This window comes from Phyllostomus hastatus, unplaced genomic scaffold (assembly GCF_019186645.2).
Source record: "Phyllostomus hastatus isolate PE091 unplaced genomic scaffold, TTU_PhHast_1.1 phas_scaffold_28, whole genome shotgun sequence".
Lineage (NCBI taxonomy): Eukaryota > Metazoa > Chordata > Mammalia > Chiroptera > Phyllostomidae > Phyllostomus > Phyllostomus hastatus.
This window is the reverse complement of record NW_025334022.1, coordinates 13389764-13409423: the sequence shown is the minus strand read 5'-3', so window position 1 is coordinate 13409423 and position 19660 is coordinate 13389764. Positions and strand designations below refer to the sequence as shown.

The following is a 19660-nucleotide window of genomic DNA, read 5'->3' as shown; positions in this document are numbered from 1 at the left end:
ATCCCCACCTCCCACCCTTGATCTTACCCACCTTTGGCTTTGTCCATTTTTCCTTTACATATGTTCCTTGACAACCCTCCCCGTTTTTTCTCCCCATTATCCCTTCCTCCTCCCCTCTGGTTACTGTCATTATGTAATTTATTTATATGTCTCTAGTTATATTTTGCTTGCTTGTTTGTTTTGTTGGTTAGGTTCCACTTACAGGTGAGATCATATGGTATTTGTCTTTCACTGCCTGACATTTCCCTTAGCATAAAGCTCTCCAGATCCATCCATGATGTCGCAAAGCATAGGGGCTCCTTCTTTCTAAAAGTTATTTTAGAAAAGATAGTTTGTTTAGTTAGGAAATTACACATATCAATTTTCAGACTTCAGAATATTTTAATGTAAATATTTACAAAAGAAAGGGAGAACTGAAAAATATATCATCAGAATGGGAGGTTAATATACCTCCTCTTAATTATTGATCATACAGATAAAAATGTGTTAATATATAAACAAGTTGAAAACAATAAGCTTCATATAATGAAAATGCAGAATTATATATTCAAGTGAATATAACCCACGTATACCCTAATCCTATAGATTAAGAGATAATAATAATTAATAAATGATCATTAACACTAACACTAATACAGATAATTTCCAAGAAGGTTTGGGGAGAGCTATCTCAAGTTCATTTAAATTCTGAAGACCAGTTTTAAAAATGAAAAACTGGGTCAAACTGATAGGAAGCATGAATTAATGAATATAGTGGTATAAGACAGACTTGGGTTAAAATCTTAGCTCTGCTATTTATTAGCTATATTACCTTTAGCAAGGGCCTAGAATATAAAAAAGATTATATATAGAAAATAGAATATATAGAATATGGAATTCCTTGTACGAGCAGTACTTAGTTTCAAAATAATTGTTGGTATTCCCAAAATGGAAACTGATGTGAATTGGAAATACACCAAATAATATTCTTGAACTGGCTAGTAAATAATACATATTTTACTGCTTAATTTGTTGGGTACATGGGTACCCCTCCCTCTCCCAAATATGCAGTGCACATATAAATGTGAAAATGGTAATATTTATGCTCAAACTAGTATCTTCTACCAGAGGTGACCTCCTGGAGGGCATTCAATGTATCTGGACTTCATACCCCTAGGAGCTTACTTAGCACAGTGTCTGAAACACAGTATGAGTTCAATAAACGTTTACTGAATGTCTTTACCCAGATATCTATTTGCATTTGTATGTTTAAACGTAAACTCACAGAATCTGAAGACTGGTAATAGAACTAAGAGAAAAGTGGTCTTGTTTTCTATTTCTTTTTTATTGTTTTTATTGTTGTTCAAGTATAGTTGTCTCCATTTCCCCCCACCACCACCATCTCTCACCCTCGATCCTACCACCCCCTTTGGAACAGAATAGAGAGCCCAGAAAAAAACCCAAGTCTCTATAGTCAATTAATATTCAACAAAGAGAGAAGAAGCATAAAATGGAGTAAAAATAGCCTCTTCAGCAAATGGTTTTGTTTTCTTGAGGCCGTATCATTTTATGGTTAAAAGCACAGACTCTGGAGCCCAATTGCCTGAATCTAAATCCCAACTTCACCATTTACTAGCAGTGTTGCCGGGGTAAAGCCTCAGCAGTCTCAGGGTCCCCAAAGGAAGAACGGCTCAGGCAAAATGAGACAGACACCAGATGTGATGCTGGAGGACAGCCAGGCCCTCTAGACCTGACTGACTCACTGAGAAAAATCAATCTTTATTTTTATAGGGGAGGTTATACAACATTCAATACATAGTGTGATTATTAAAACAGAAATGGTTACTACAGAAATAATTTCTAAAAACACAGAAGGTTTTACAAATCAATCATGTTAAAGAAAGAAATAACCGAAAAGTACAGGAAGTCCCACAGATCAACCATATTAAACAAAGGTTATTTTGACCAAGAGGGTCATTAATCAGATAGCCAACGAAGCTATATGAGCACAAACTTTCAAATGCTGATTATAATTAAATGTCTACTAAGTTTCTATAGATTGGTCTAAATCAAAGGGGTACAAGGAGCGATTTAAAAATTATTGTTTATAGAAATTAGATTATCTGAATTAGATAAATGATTTTTTGCCTACGTCTATTAACTACATATCTAGGGGGGCTATGTTATGTTTCCATATACTGAGATTATTATATTTTAATTAAAACTCCTTCCTTCTCTATCTACCTAGTCCCATCAATAACTGCTCCTGCCCAGGGCATGGGAAAGGCAGTGGGTCTAATAAATCTTGAGCTTTTGAATGGTGACTCCCTAGACATTCCTAGCAACGGCCTCCTCCAGCATTCTGGCAGCTAGTCTGCCCATAGTTTAAATCTATCCTTAACTTTCCAGGTGGGGGGAGTGGGAAGCATTAGGGTTATTAGGGGCTTCTATTAGTGATCAGCAAGTCATTTCACACAGAATCAGAGGCATCGTTCAAGGTTTTTTGTTATAAAGCACAGGTGTCCAAAAATCTCACCACCTGATGCTAAATAGGGACAGGCATATGGGGAGAGATAGACAGGAGACCCAGCCACAGCTGCTTCTGCTGTGCAGACGAGTCTCACCTGACCCGACTGTGTCAAAGGTCAGCTGTTGGTCAGCTCCTGACACTGTGTACCTTGGGCAAGTGACTAAACTTTTCAGTACCTTAATTTTCTCATTTGTAAAATGAAGATAACTGTACCTATGCTTTTGGGCTTGTTATAAGGATTCAATGTGTTTTAAAAATATGTAAAGTGCTTAAAGTAATGTGAACACAGAAAGCTAAGTGTTATCTATTTTTATTTTATCAGTATTTTTATTCTATTGATTATGCTATTACAGTGTCCTATTTTTTCTCCCCATTATTCCGCTCTGTCCTGCAGCCCCCTCCCTCTAGCATAGCTCCCCCTTAGTTCATGTCCATGAGTCATACATATAAGTTCTTTGGCTTCTCCATTTCCTATACCATTCTCAACCTCCCCCTGTCTACTTTGTGCCTACCTATAATGCCTCTTATTCTCTGTACCATTTCCCCATTACCCTCTTCCTCTTCCCCACTAAAAACCCTCCATGTAATCTCCATTTCTGAGATTCTGTTCCTATTCTAGTTGTTCGCTTAGTTTGTTTTTGCTTTTATTTTTTTTTTAGGTTCAGTTGTTGATAGCTGTGAGTTTGTTGTCATTTTACTGTTCATAGTTTTGATCTTCTTTTTATTAGGTAAGTCCCTTTGACATTTTATATAATAAGAGCTTGGTGATGATGAACTCCTTTAACTTGACCTTATCTGGGAAGCACTTTATTTGTCCTTCCATTCTAAATGATAGTGTTGCTGGATAGAGTAATTTTGGATGTAGGTCCTTGCCATTCATGAATCGAAATACTTCTTTCCAGCCTCTTCTTGCCTGTAAGGTTTCTTTTGAGAAATCAGCTTATAGTCTTATGGGAACTCCTTTGTAGGTAACTGTCTCCTTTTCTCTTACTTCTTTTAAGAATCTCTCCTTATATTCAATCTTGGGTAATATAATTATGATGTGTCTTGGTGTGTTCCTCCTTGGGTCCAACTTCTTTGGGATTCTCTGAGTTTCCAAGACTTGCGTATCTATTTCCTTCACCAGATTGGGGAAGTTTTCCTTCATTATTTTTTCAAATGAGTTTCCAATTTCTTGCTCTTCCTCTTCTCCTTCTGGCACTCCTATGATTTGGATGTTGGAATGTTTAATGTTGTCCCAGAGGTTCCTGAGACTCTCCTTATTTTTTGGAATTCTTGTTCCTTCATTCTGTTCTGGTTGAATGTTTATTTCTTCCACCTGTTCCAAGTCATTGATTTGAGTCCTGGTTTCCTTCCCTTCACTGTTGGTTCCCTATCTATTTTTCTCTGTTTCACTTTGCATAGCCTTTACTTATTCCTCTAGTTTGTGGCCCAACTCAATCATACTCAATCACCAAGTTCAATACCAGTGTTTTGAACTTTGTATCAGATAGGTTGTCTATGTCCTTAATGCTTATTTCTTTTTCTTGATTTGTTCTTTCATTTGGGCCATATTTCTTTGTCTCAGTGCATCTGTTACATTGCAAGGGGCACAGCCTTATGTACACCAGGGTGTGGCAACCCACTTCACTGCATTGTGACACTATATGTGGGGGTGGGGTCAGAGAGGAAACAACACCACTTGCTCAGCTCTTGCCCCACCTTCAGTCCTTCCTTCACTTTCCACAAGCAGATTGAGCCCTTTCAGGTGTTGCCCTGGTGCTGATTCCCAGGTTGGGGTGGAGGGTTTGGGTACATTCTAGGATCCCATGGGCCCTTCCAACACACTCTTCTGTGAGACTGGGGTTTCTCCCACTGCCGCAACCCTCACAGGCTTTTATGGCTAGAGATTTTGAGGCTTTAGTTTCCCACACTGGAACCCTGAGTTGTGTGGTCTCTCTTGCCACCCAGTTGTTCCTCCCGGCTTATCCACACATGAATGTGGGACCACCACCTGCTGCCACCTTGCCATGTGTCCTCCAGCCTGGCTGCCCATTTCTGCCCCTCCCACAAGTCTGGATGAAAATTTCCTCTTTAACTCCTTGGTTGTTAGACTTCCATACCATTCAATTTTCTGGCACTTCTGGTTGTTTCTTGTTTTTAAATTGGTTGTTATCCTTCTTTTGGTTGTGGGAGGAAGCAAAGCATTCTCTACCTATGCCTCCATCTTGGCAGAAAGCCCTATTTTATCCGTTTTTATATGTGCAGTTTTGCTTTTAGACTTAACTAGGTCTTGCACAATGACATTCATGTCCTTTTAAAGAATACAGATGAATTGTGAGTAAAACTGCATCTAGACACCATATACAGTTTCAGGTATTTTTTTTTAAGTGAGAAACAGTGCTTTAGAGCACTTTAGAGATGACAGAAGTATTTCACAAGAATTGATTCATGCTCAAGGGTAAAACAACTGAACTGGTATTAAATTATTCCTCTAAAGTTAGAAGTAGTAATTATGTGGTTGTTTCACATATAAATCATATTGGATTATCAGTTATATCCCACCAAAGTGGTGAAATAAAAGCATTTTACTTTCTGGGCCAAGGACAATGGACGATTTTGGTAAAATATATACCTCACTGAACACACAAAAAAATTGAACCAGAGTGTTTCAAAGGGTATTAGTTTAACAAAGAAACCCTGAATTAAACTTTTGTTGTTATGCAAACACTACTGTTTAAACAGAAACTGATTGGTGAATTGAGAAGATAGACACTTCTGGGTGTCAGATTATGCATACTTTTGGATACAGATATTTAGAACTGATCTAGCTATGTCAAGAAATGTGCTATTGTCCACAGTTTTGAAAGATTAGATGGAATTGGGTTATAAATTATGACTGGTCATGAAAATTTGAGATTATAAAATGTCAGTGAACTTCTATTTCTGGCCAAGATGGAGTAAAAAGAATGGATTTCTGCTCTGCCAGAAAAAAGAACCCGTGTTTCCCCAAAATGAATAAAACACATGAAACAATGGTGGTTTCCAAAACACTGAACATAAGACAAGAGAAGAATGATTGCTAAGAGAAAGGAAACAAGTAGGATAAGCCCTCCTATTTTCCAGGCTCACTGTCTTCAGATAGTTTGCAGGCCATTGTTCAGGGAGAGGGAGTGTAGGCAGAGCTTGGTGAACTCCCTGAGTTGAAGTGACAGTGCTGAGAGTGTAGAAAAACCCAAGAAGCTACAGTTCACAGGAGTGTGAGAGCCTCACAGAAAGAAATCTTCACAGAGCTGCAGAGGTCTTCCTGGAGTACTCAGCAAAAGACTTACGGCTTGGCATGCCTGTGAGGACATTACCCTATACCAGTGAGAGGACCAGCTAAAAAGACTCAAAAGAACAGTGACTGTCACTCACACAGATCCAAGAGTGGTGCCTGTTCCACCAGCTAAACTGGAAAACCTTATGATTCACAAGACATGGGGCAGAGTACTCAGAAAGGTCTTGCCTCAGCAACAGCAAATAATTAGCCCTAAACTGTGCACTGCTCTGGTCCCACCTTCAAATCTAAACAGCAAAGCCTTAAAGGATCAATCTGTTTCCATGTAAGACAAGCACATCCCAGAACAGCACCCAAGAATATTTATAGTAATATAAAAATATACACATGCAATGAGGTAAAATTCGCAGTATCTGGTATCAGTAAAAAAAATAACAGGCATGCAAAAAGGCAGAAATGTATAGTCCACAATGAGGAGAAAAAAGCAGTAAGAAACTGACCAAGAACTGACCTTATAATGGCCTTCCATTTTCCAAAAAAAATTAAATAAAGACATAGAAAATATTTAAAAGCCTCACTCATTTCACTTAGCATAACACTCTGCAGTTCCATCCATGCTGTTGCAAAGCGTAGGAGTTCCTTCTTTCTTTCTACTGTGTAGTACTGCATTGTGTAAATGTACCACAGTTTTTTGATCCACTCATTTACTGATGGGCACTTAGGCTGTTTCTAGCTCTTGGCTATTGTAAACAATGCTGCTATGAACATTTGGGTGCATAGGTTCTTTTGGATTGGTGTTTCAGGATTCTTAGGGTGTAATCCCAGCCATGGAATTGCCTTGTCAAAAGGCAGTTCCATTTTTAGTTTTCTGAGGAAATTCCATACTATTTTCCACAGTGGCTGCACCAGTCTGCATTCCCACCAACAGTACACTAGGGTCCCCTTTTCTCCACAACCTTGTCAGCAATTGACCATAGAGACATGACTATTTCTGGGCTCTCTATTCTGTTCCATTGATCTATGCATCTGTTCTTATGCCAGTACGAGGCTGTTTTGATTACAGTGGCCTTGTAATACAGTTTGATATCAGGTATTGTGTAATAAGCCAGGCAGTGAAAGACCAATACCATATGATCTCACTTATAAAAGTTGAACCTAATCAACAAAAGAAACAAGTGAGCAAAATAGAACCAGATACATGGAAATAAAGAACAAACTGACAGTGACGGGAAGAAAGGGGGAAGGGATTAATGGGGAAGGAAAAGGGTAAGGGTCAAGGCAAGGAACATATATAAAGGACCCATAGACAAAGACAACAGGGGGAGGATTGAATACAGAAGGTGGGCCATGGGTAGGGCAGGGGAGAGTAATGGGGGGGTAAACCAGAAAAACTGTAATTGAACAACAATAAATTTTTTAAAATAAATAAAAAAAGAAAGAAAATATTTTAAAGCCTCAAATCAAACCTAGAGATGGAAACTACAACATCAAAGCTTAAAAATACATAGGATAGGATTAACATCAGATTACACATAGTAGTAAAAAAGAATAGTGAATTTGGAGACCCTGGAATAGAAAATAGCCAAATGAAACAGAAAGAAAAAGGACTGAAAAAAGAAAACTAGATCAGAGCACCAATGGGCTGTGTAACAACTTTGAGCTGTATAACATGAACATAATTGGAGTCAAGAAAGGAAGTGCAAAAATGGAAAAAATATTTCAGGAAATAATGTCTAAAATATTTCTGACTTTGATGAACACTATAAACTCACAGATCCAGGCAACCTAACCAACTTCATATACAAAAAAAAAATACAAAGAAAACAACACATTATGGCACACAATCATCAAGTTGCTTAAATCAGATAATGAGAAGATCTTAAAAGCAGCCAGGGGGATGTGGGCATTGCATACAAAGGAACAAAGATAATAATGAGAGCAAATTTATCATTGAAAACAATGCAAAATACTGAAAGGAAAAAAAAAAAACTGTTAACCTAGAATTCTAAACCCAGTGGAATATTTAAAAACCAAGGTAAAATAAAGACTTTTTCAAACATGCAAAAGTTGAAAGAGTAAATCATCAGCAGACATGTACTATAAAAATGTTAAAGGAGATCTAAGAGAACTCAGAGAGGTAGAGTAGCTGAGAGCTCCATCCACTTGCTCCCAAACCTGTACTGGTCCTGCAGCCTAACCACAGAGTGTTCATCTTGAAAATCTAGCAGAGAGTGCCTGAGAGTGTGAGAGAGTGAGCACATGTGCAGACAAGAGTGCGTGGAGTCCATGGGAGTGGGTGGGTGAGAGCCTACCTGCCTGTGGGGTACCCAGGAGTGGGAAACCCTGGCTCTCAAGGCAAAGCAACTGCTGCCACTGTGGACCAAACCAGTACTTTTGTTGACACAGAACCAGGGAGGCTGTGGACTGGCACAGAAGCTGCAAGAACCAGTGGTGGAGGGAGATAGCTGGAAAGGTGCTGGCTCTAGAAACAGCACAGTGGGAGCAGAACCATCCAAGGCTGAAAATCTCTGGAGGGAAACAGCACCCCATCAGCACCCTGTGTTATAGTATAGCTGTGGGGCTCTTCCCAATGCCATCTGGGTAAGATCCAGAGAGAAATTTTATCTAAAATTTTTGGAGGCTCTGACAGGTGGTGGTCAGCCCTGACAGTGAGACACTTTGTGATTTTTAGGGAGGGTGAGTGCAAGAAGAACAGCCCCCCCCCCCCAGAGCTTGGTGTTGCAGCATGTGGGCCACAGAGAAACTCTTTTAAAAAAAGAGCAGAGGCGAGACCCAACACTCAGCAGGAACCCAGGGCTCACATGTGTGTATGTGCAGGTGCAGTGGCTTTGCCAACAGAGAACTCAAAGTGACAGAGTCACACTGAAAGGTCTTGGGATCCCACCTGGTATAGCTAGTGAGAAGGGGGCTGTTCAGAGTGGAGAATTCAGGCCTGATCCTCCTGTGTGATAGCAGCAAGCTTGGATCTGGAAGGCCAAAAGCTGAATGCCTTAAGATTTGCTGCAGCTAGCAAGATCCCCTCACAGAGGGGCAAGCTCAACCTCCACCTGAGGGATTAAAGGCTCTACGGATCACTGAGGCCATGCTCAGGAGCATCCTGATGAGCACATTTCCACAGGAGAAAAGAAGAAAATGCTCTGAAAGGGCCCTTAACCAGACACTACAAATTACACTGATCCTTGGGCCCTGATTTACTAAACCCAGTACAGCAAAGAGAATTGAGACAAGTGCAATGGGAAGGTTTAGGGCCTCAACCAGCCTCAGCATCCAGACAGAGCTGCTGCCTGCACCAAGCAGGAAAGAGCTCCCCATTTTACACAGATAGTCCCCTTGCAGGAAATGGTCAGCAAATTCACCAAAGGCCAGACATTATTGGAAAGAATCTTGGACATACCAAGATGTAGGGTAAGGGGATGGGGAAACACTCCCACCATTTTCCCTGAAGACTGAATAGTGCCCCCCGGGGGTGACCCAGGATTCCCATCCACTCTATTACACCAGAAACCCTCTCTGGAGGCAGGCAGGGAAGGTACTGGCAGTCCTCTCAGGTCACTAAAGGAACCACTCCTGGGCCCAGGGCTGATGGAAACCTGGCAAGGTATAACAGTGGGGTCCAGACAACTCTGAAGGAGAAAGCCACAGACTATGGATCACTTACAGCCTGGAACAGACTGCCTAAGGCCATATTTGGGACTCCATCTGACATCAACAGGGGCAGATCCAGAAAGAGAAGACAGCAGTAAATGCTAGATTCTACTCAGATGAATTCAACTGCGGTCTTCTTCATGATTTGTGTTATTTCCTCTCCTGCATAGCTTGTTAACATTCATTTCTCTTCCTTCAAGTTTGTGCCCATTAAGTGACTACCATTTATATTATAGTTTATTTCAAATCTCATATTTTGCTCTACCCTTCTCTTACTCCATTTTGCCTTCCTCCCTCCTCTTATTTTTGAAAGATTTACTTATTTTTAGAGAGAGGGGAAGGGAGGGAGAAAGAGAAGGAGAGGAACATTGATATGTGAGAGATACATTGATCAGTTGCCCCTCACACACCCCCAACCAGACACCTGGCCTGTAACCCAAGCATGTGCCCTGACTGGGAATCAAACTGGTCACCTTTTGATTCACAGGCCAGCACTCAATCCACTGAGCCACACCACCCAGGGTGTATTTTAAATATTAATTTCTCTCTTGCTACAACCTTTTATGAGTCTCACACTTACTATCACTCCCCCTCTGGCATCTGAAAACCATTGTTCTTGTCATTGGTCATCTCACATTCTTTTTCCCATTCTTAAATACCTTTATTATCTCCCAACGTTTATCAGCCTTTGCCTGTTGGTTCTGGATATACTGCTTGTTGTTGAATTTCTTCAATTTTATTTCTAGATCTTGACTATTTTTGTAGTTCAAATATCAAATTTTACTGTTCCCCTCTCCTACTCCATTTTGCCTTCCTCCTGCCATTTCTATTTTTCATTTTAAATTTCAATTTTTCCCTGTCTTAGCCTGGCTTTCATTGCTCATTCACAGTATTCCTTCTCCCTCCACTCTCTTAAAGTCACTTCTTTTTCCTCTAGACATTCCTCAATCTTTTCTTTCTTTCTCTTTTCCCTTATATTCCCATCACACCTATACTAATTGTTGCCTACTTGTTGTTGATGTTTCTGTGGTAGATTGTTTTCTTTAATTTGCTTCCTACTTTTTTCACTATATTTTTTTAAAATTTCTCTTTAAGATTAATACTCTATGCTTCCCTTCTCTCTCTCCATTCTGTCTTCATCCCTCCCTTTTTTATTTAAGGGTAAATTTCATTTTCTTTCTCTATTTGCCTTGTTTCTATTTGCTACTCTTATTATTTATCTTCCCTCTACCCTGTCAATATCATTTTTCTTTCAGTTAGTCATCTCATATTCATTTTTCTTTCTTACAATAGTCTTAATCTCTTTATGCCTTCATTCATATTGGTTCAATTGCTGCTGATAGTGAAGTTGTGGGTAGGGATTATTTTTATTGGTATGGGTTTGTTTCCTAGGCTGTCTGGTTTTGTCCTGATAGGACCTGCCCAATAGCATAAAAGATGCGGTATGTACTGTGACTCCAAGGCAGCCAGCTGAAGTGAAGAACCCACCAATGAGTGACCCAACAACAACCAAAACCCAGTAACAATCAGAGAGCCCATATAAACAGCACAAAGGGCAGCCCAAGAGCATCAAGCTCAGGAGATCAAGGAGACTGCACCACTGAGCCACACAGGTCTGCTACCACAGAAGTTCACACCATGAAGACAGGTACTCAAATAAATAAATCTAATATGCAGAAACAAACAAGAAGAGTCACCTAAAATGGGGAGACAAAGAAACAACCTACAAAGTAAAGGAAAAGAGAAATCCCCAGAAAGAATGCTAAATGAAAATGGAGAAAAGCAAACTATCAGACACTGACTTCAAAATAATGGTTATAAGGATACTCAGGGAGCTCAGTGAGAGTACAAGAAACTCCTGGGAAGCTACAAAGAACTTACAGAGAAATATAACAGCAAGAAAAAAAAAGACTACCAATAAAGAACAGGAAGAAATGAAACTACCAATAAGGAACACGAGGAAATGCAAGAATACAATATCTGAAGTGAAGAACACAGTGGAAGGAATAAAAACCAGGCTAGATGAAGCAGAGGACTGAATCAGTGAGCTGGAGGAGAAGGTAGAAAAAAATTCCAGAGAGAACAAGGAAATGAAAAGAGACTGAAAAAGAATGAAGAGGGTTTAAGGGAGCTGCAGGACAACATGAAACATAGTAATATACATATAATAGGGATACCATAAGGTGAAAATGAAGAGCAAGGAATAGAAATCCTGTCTGAAAAAGTAATGGTGGAAAAATTCCCTAATTTGATGAGAGAAAAAGTCATACAAATTCAGGAAGCACATATGGTCCAAATCAACAGGAACCCAAAGAGGCCCACCCCAAGACACATTATAATTAAAATGGCAAAATTCCAAGACAAAGAGAGAATCTTAAAGGCCACAAAGGAGAAACAGGAAGTAGAATACAAGAGAGCCCTGATAAGGCTAGCAGCTGACTTCTCAATGGAAACACTACAAGACAAAAGAAAATGGCAAGAAATATTCCAAATAATGAAAAGCAAAGGCCTGCAACCGAGACTACTCTGCCCAGCAGGGCTCCCAATTTAAAAGGAAGGCAAAATTACAGGCTTCCCAGACAAAAGAAGGTTAAACAAATATACCTCCACCAAACCAGCATTGCAAGATATGCTAAAGAGACTTCTTTAAGAATAGAAGAAAAAGAGTAGGACAGAGAAGAACACAAGTACCAATGGGATAAAGGGCAATGAATAACTATCAACAATAACCTTAAATGTAAATGGATTAAATTCTCCAATCAAAATATATGACCTGCACATATGCTGCCTACAGGCAACCAACCTCAGAAAAACAGGGTGAAACAGACTAACAGTGAATATTTACAAATAAAAAAATATTCCAAGCAAATGGACAGGAAAAAAAAAGCCATGGTAGCAATACTTATATCAGACAAAATAGACTTGAAAATAAAGGACATAAAACGAGACACAGAAGGATACTTCATAATACTCAAGGAAATAATCCATCAAGAAGACATAAACATTATAAATATACATGCACCCAACATAGGAGCACCCAAAAACATAAGGAAAACCATGGTGGACTTCAAGAAAGGTATTGACAGCAGCACAATTATAGTATAGGATTTTAACACCCCACTGTCAAAAATGGACAGATCTTCCAAACAAAATATCAACAAAGATATTCTGACACTGAACAATGCACTAGATGATATGGACTTAACTGATATATATAGAGCCCTTCATCCCAAAGAAGCTAAATACACATTCTTTTCAATTGCACATTAAACATTTTCAAAGACAGACCACATGATAGGACAGAAGACAAGCCTCAACAAATTCAAGAAAATAGAAATCATATCAAGCATTTTCTCTGACCACAAGGGACTGAAACTACAAACCAACCTCAAGGAAAAAAACCCCAAAACACTCAAATTCATGGAGATTGAATAGCATGATATTAAACAATGAATGGGACAAGAATGGGATTAGGGAAGAAATCAAATAGTTCCTGGAAACAAATGAAGATAAACTCACAACAATCCAAAACTTAAAAGACACATCAAAGGCAGTACTGAGAGGGAAGTTCATAGCCATGCAGGCCTACCTAAAAAAGATAGAAATATTTCAAATAAACAACCTAACCCTATGCCTCCAAGAACTCCAAGAACAAAAAAGACAGCCCAGAGCAAGTAGAAGGAAGGAAATAACCAAGATCAGAACAGAATTAAGTGACATAGAGACTAAAAGCACATTTCTAAGAATCAATAAATCCAGGAGCTGGTTCTTTGAAAAGATAAACAATCAACAAAACTTTGAGACTCATGAAGAAAAAAAGAGAGAGGATCCAAATTTAAAAATCATAAATGAAAGAGGAGAGATTACAATTTATAACACAGAAATACAAAGGATTGTAAAAAATTACTACAGAGAACTATATCCCAAGAAGTTTGAAAACCTAGATGAAATGGACAAACTTATGAAAAAATATCATTTTCCAAAACTCAAGGAAGAAGAAGCAGAAAGCCTGAACAAACCAATAACAGCTGATGAAATTAAAGGAGTAATCAAAAATCTCCTGGCACACAAACACCCTGAACAAGACAGTTCCACAGGAGAATTTTACAAAGCACTTAAGGATGAGCTAACCCCTATCCTTCATAGATTATTCAAAAAAAAAATAGAAGAAGATGGAAGACTCCCAAACTCTTTTCATGAAGCCAGCATCATTCTAATCCTAAAACCAGATAAAGATATAACAAAGAAAGAAAATTGCAGGCCAATATTGCTGATGAAAATAGTTTCTAAATTCCTCAACAAAATATTGGCAAACCACATCCAGCAGTATGTTAAAAAGATCACACACCATGATCAAGTGGGATTCATCCCAGGGATGCAAGGATGGTACAATATTCACAAATCAATTAACATAATACACCACATAAACAAAATGAAAGACAAAAACCACATGATCATATCAATAGATGCAAAAAAAAGCATTTGATAATGTAAAGCACCCATTTATGATAAAAACACTCAGCAAAGTGGGAATAGAGCAAGCATTCCTCAGCATAACAAAGACCATATATGAGAGACCTACAACCAACATCATACATAATGGGTAAAAACTTAGAGCTTTCCCACTAAGATCAGGAACAAGACAAAGATGTCCACTTTCACCACTTCTATTCAACACAGTATTGGAAATCCTAGCCAAAGCAATCAAACAAGAAAAAGAAATAAAAGGAATCCAAATTTGAAAGGAGGAAGCAAAACATCATTTTTTGAAGGTGACATAATAGTATTCATAGAAAATCCTATAGACTCCACGAAAAACTACTCAACTAATAAGTGAATTTGGCATAACAGTGGGATACAAAGTCAATATTCAGAAATGAAAGGCATTTTTGTACATCAACAATGAAATATCAGAAACAGAAATCAGGAAAAATAATCCCATTTGATATAGTAAGAAGAAAAATAAAGTACCTAGGAATAAACCTAACCAAGGAAGTAAAAGACCTATACTCAGAAAACTACACAACACTGAGGAAAGAAATTAAAATGTCCACACTACCCAAAGCAATTTATAGATTCAATGCAATCCCTATTGAAGTATCAATCACACATTTCACAGGTATAGAACAAACATTTCAAAAATGTACATGGAACCATAAATGACGCCAAATAGCCACAGCAATTTTTAGAAAGAAGAACAAAGTAGCAGGTATCACAATACCTAACATAAAACTATATTACAAGGCCACTGTAATCAAAACCATATGGTACTGGCATAAGAATAGACACATGGACCAATGGAAGAGGATACAGAGCCCAGAAATAAACTCAAGGCTTTATGGTCAATTAATACTTGACAAAGTGGGAAGAAGCATAAAATGGAGTAAAAATGGCCTCCTCAACAAATGGTGTTGGGAGAACTGGACAGCTACATGGAAAAAAGTGAAACTCAGTGACCAAATTCCAACACACACAAAAAGAAACTCAAAACAAAACAAAAAAAAAAAAAGACTTACATATGTCATGACAACATAAAAGTCCTAGAGGAAAACATAGGCAGGATAATTTCAGATATCCCACATGCAATATTTTCACCAATATGTCATCAATAGAGCAAGGGAAATAAAGGAAAGAATCAACAAATGCGACTACATCATTTTAAAAAGCTTCTGCATGGCTAAAGAAAACATCAGCAAAATGAAAAGGGAACCAATCATATGGGAAAATACATTTCCCAATGATGTCTCGGATAAGGGTTCGATCTCCAAAATATGCAAAGAACTCACAGGACTCTACTCCTAGAAGACAAACAACCCAATTAGAAAATGGGAAATGGATCTGAACAGACACTTCTTCAAAAAGGACATACAGAGGTCCCATAGGGATATGAAAGGATGCTCAGCATCACTAGCCATCAGAGAGATGTAAATTAAGACCACAATGAGATACCACTTCACACCAGTGAAAATGGCCATCATAAATAAAGCAACAAACAACAAGTGTTGGAGACGTTGTGGAGAAAAGGGGACCCTAGTGCACTGTTGGTGGGATTGCAGACTGGTGCAACCACTATGGAACAGTATGGAATTTCCTCAGAAAACTAAAAATGTAATTGCCTTTGACCTGGCAATTCCACTGCTAGGATTATATCCTAAGAACCCTGAAACACCAATCCAATAAAACCTATGCACCCCAATATTCACAGCAGCACAATTTACAATAGCCTAGTGCTGGAAGCAATGTAAGTGTTCATCAGTAAATGAATGGATTAAAAAATCATGGTGCATTTAAACAATGGAATATTGCACAGCAGAAATAAGTAGCTGCTACCCTTTGCAACAGAGTGGATAGAACTGGAGAGCATTATGCTAAGTGAAATAAGCCAGTGGTGAACGATGAATACCATATGATCTCACCTTTAACTGGAACCTAATTAACAAGACAAACAAGCAAGCAAAATATAACCAGAGTCATTGAAATTAAGAAAAAACTGACAGTAACCAGACAAAAGTTGGGAGGGGATAGTGGCAAGGGGCGGGGGGAAGGTGAAGGATTTTGAGAAACAACTATAAAGGACACATGGACAGAACCAAGGAAAGGTAGAATCAGAGGAGGGAGATGGGATGGCTGGGGTCAGGGGGAAAGGTGGGAGGAAAAGGCAGAAAACTGTACTTGAACAATAAAATTTAAAATTATTTAATGAAAAAAACACAATGAGTTACTACTTCACACTGGTCAGAATGGCCATTGTAAACAAGTCAACAAATAACAAGTGCTGGCAAGGATGTGAAGAAAAGGGAACCCTAGTGCACTGTTGGCAGGAATGCATACTGGTGCAGCCACTATGGAAAACAGTATGGAATTTCCTCAGAAAACTAAAACTGGAATGGCCTTTTGACCTGGGAATTCTACGGCTGGTATTATACCCCAAGAATCCTGAGAACCCAATGCAAAAGAACTTATGCACCCCAATGTTCATAGCAGCACAATTTAAAATAACCAAGTGCTGGAAGCAGCCTAAGTGCCCATTAATAAATGAGTGGATCAAAAAACTGTGGTACGTTTACAAAATGGAATACTATACAGAAAGAAGGAACTCCTACCCTTCCTGATAGCTTTGATGGAACTGGTGACCATTATGCTAAGTGAAATAAGCCAGGCAGTGATAGACACATACCATAAAGTCTCACCAATTAGTGTCACCTAATCAATAAAACAAACAAGAGAGGAAATAGAACCAGAGACAAGGAAATGACACACTGACAGAGGGGATGGGGGAGGGGAGTAATGGGCAAAAGAAGGGGAAGGGTCAAGTCAAGGAACATGTTCAAAGAATCCATAGACAAAGAGATTGTGGGGGAGGATTGATTGTGTAAGGTGGGGAGTGGGTAGGGCAGTGTTGTTGTAATGGGGGAAAAGTGGGGACAATTGTAATTGAACAACAATAACAATTTTTTTAAATAAGAAGAAAAAAATAAAATATCCATCCTACTCAAAGCCACCTATAGATTCAAAGCAATTCCTATGTAAATACCAATGGTATATTTCAGATATCTAGAACAAATATTCCAGAAATGTATATGAAACCAAACATGTCCCAAAATAGCCTCTGCATTCTTGGAAAGAAGAATAAAGTTGGTGGGATCACAAAATGTGATGTCAAACTATCCTACAAGGTCACTCTAAACAAAACATTCTGGTACTGCAAAGAACAGACACAGATCAATGGGACCAAATAGAGAGCTCGGAAATAGGCCCATGTCTCAATAGTCAATTAATATTTGACAAAGGGGCCACAAGCATACAATGGAGTAAAAATAGTCTGTTCAATAAATGTGTTGGGAGAAGTGTACTGGTACATGCAAAAAATGAAACTAGACCTCCAACCTACATCACCCACCACAATAAACTCAAAATGGATAAGAGACTTAAATATGAGTCGTGACACCATGAAATTCCTAGAGCAAAACATAGGCTGTAAATTGCAGATATCTCATGTAACAATGGAATACTATGCAGCAGAAAGAAAGGAGCTCCTACCCTTTGCAACAGCATGGATGGAACTGGAGAACATTATGCTAAGTGAAGTAAGCCAGTTGTTGAAAGACAAATACCATATGATGTCACTTATAAGAGGGATCTAATGAAGAAAATAAACTAGTGAGCAAAATAGTACCAGAGGCATGGAATCATGGAATAGACTGAAAGCTGTGAGAGCAGAGGAGGGATTTGGGGACTATTTGAAAGAAGGTGAAGGAATAAGTCATAGAACATACATGATCATATATTTCTTTCATAGAGTGGTTACTTGGATACATGGAAATGTGGCCTTATTTTTATTATTTCACACTTTTCCCCCTGCTCCTCAGCGTCTCCAGGGATCTTAAGCCAACCTCAGCAATATTAGAACACAGATCCACATAAACGTAGTACACAGAAGTAGAAAAGATCATAAAAATAGGACTATATGTGTAAACATCCCCCTTAGCAGGAAAAATGCATATATTATGATGAATCCCATTTGGCATTCCAGCTTGCAAGATCTACCCTTGAAGCTTCCTCTCACATGAGCCATGTGAACTCACAAGATCCCCATGAAGTTGGTGGGGTGAAGGATGGAAAGTGTATCCTCTTCTCTGCCAAAGTTCTTTTCCTAAACAGCACCAAAGCTTAAAAAGATAAAAAAAAAAAATTCTAACTAAAATAACAGAACATTTTAAAATCCAGGCCATTTATGTGCATAAAACATTTTTTAAAGTCTGGTGAGACCTGACAAACTGTCATTTTTCAATGATAAGCCTCATTATTGTGAAACATCATTATCTTTCCTTGGTCAACAAGCTTTGATAAACCAGCACTGCCACAGAGAAGACCCTATTCTCCTGCCAGGTTCACAGATGGAGGAGATTTCTAAACTGAACTACCATCTAATACTTTCTTGCAAGCCACGTCACCTAAAAATCAATCAGACAGTCTCCTTAAATGAGAAATCATAATGGTTCATGACTAATCCAACCCTCATTCACACATAACTGTGATATACATTTTTTTTTCATTTTAAGCATGCTGTAATATAGCTATGGCCACAGAAACCTTAAACACAATGAACCTGTAGTTGAACTTAAATTGAACAGTATATGTGGCAGATGATTTTAAGGTGTTACTTAAGGCCAATAAGACATAAAATAAATGCTAATTTCCTTTAAATGGAGTATTAGTAAATATATACATCATATATATATATACACACACACACACACACACACACACATATACACACACATACATACAAATACTTGATATATATTGGAGAATATAAAATAAAGATAAAATATTAACAGGCTGTAAGTTCTCTTTCCCTCCTAAACTGTCTGCTTAACCATAATTACTTTTATACATTACACCAAATTCCTAGAACAAGATTAGTACATGCACTGTCAACATCTGGTCTATAGCTAGAACAAATATCCTAACATTTAACAAGTAGTATGGCTAGGACTTCTAGTACTATGTTGAATAAGAAAGGTGACAGCAGACATCCCTGTCTTGTTCCAGATCTTAAGGGGAACACTTGCAGTTTTTGCCCATTGAGTATGATGCTAGCAGTGAGTTTGTCATACATGGCTTTTATTGTATTTATGTATGTTCCTTATATTCCCACTTTGCTGAGAATCTTTATCATAAATGGGTGCTGGATTTTATCAAATACTTTTCCTGCATCTATTGATATAATCACATGGTTTTATCTTTCATTTTGTTTATGTGGTATATCACAGCTATTGAGTTGCAAATATTGTACCAACTTTGCATCCCTGAAATAAATCCCAATTGATCATGGTATATATGACAGCATGGATGGACCCAAAGGTCATTATGCTAAGTGAAATAAACCAGTCAGAGAAAGACAAATACCATATGATTTCACTCCTATGTGGAATTTATGAACAAACTGAAATAACAAGGAAAATGGGGACAGACTCATAGAGAGTAGGGCTGACAGGTCTGTGGCAGGGGGCAGTTAGTGAGTGAAGGAATCAAGCCAAAAATAAAAAGGACTCATGGACATGGACAACAGTGTGGTGATTGCAGGGGAGAGGGAGTGAGTGGAGGTGGAAGAAGATACAAGAGGAACATAAATGGTAATGGAAAATGCAATAAAAGTAAACAAAAAGCACCTATTTGAGAAAAATACTAAAGTATTAAAACTGCTAAAATTCTAAAGTACA

General features: G+C 38.4%; 1 protein-coding gene across 10 annotated transcripts in view; it reads right to left on the bottom strand.

Annotated features, from left to right (window-relative positions):
- Positions 1 to 19660, bottom strand: part of SYTL4 (synaptotagmin like 4) — a 121942-nt gene that overhangs the window by 92224 nt on the left and 10058 nt on the right. For 2 of the 10 annotated variants that reach the window (XM_045817526.1, XM_045817527.1), the window contains exon 2: positions 18020 to 18103. The exons of the other annotated variants lie outside the window; for them this stretch is intronic. The gene's annotated coding sequence lies outside the window, so the exon portion shown is untranslated. The remainder of the gene's footprint in view (positions 1 to 18019; positions 18104 to 19660) is intronic. 10 annotated transcript variants of the gene reach the window in all.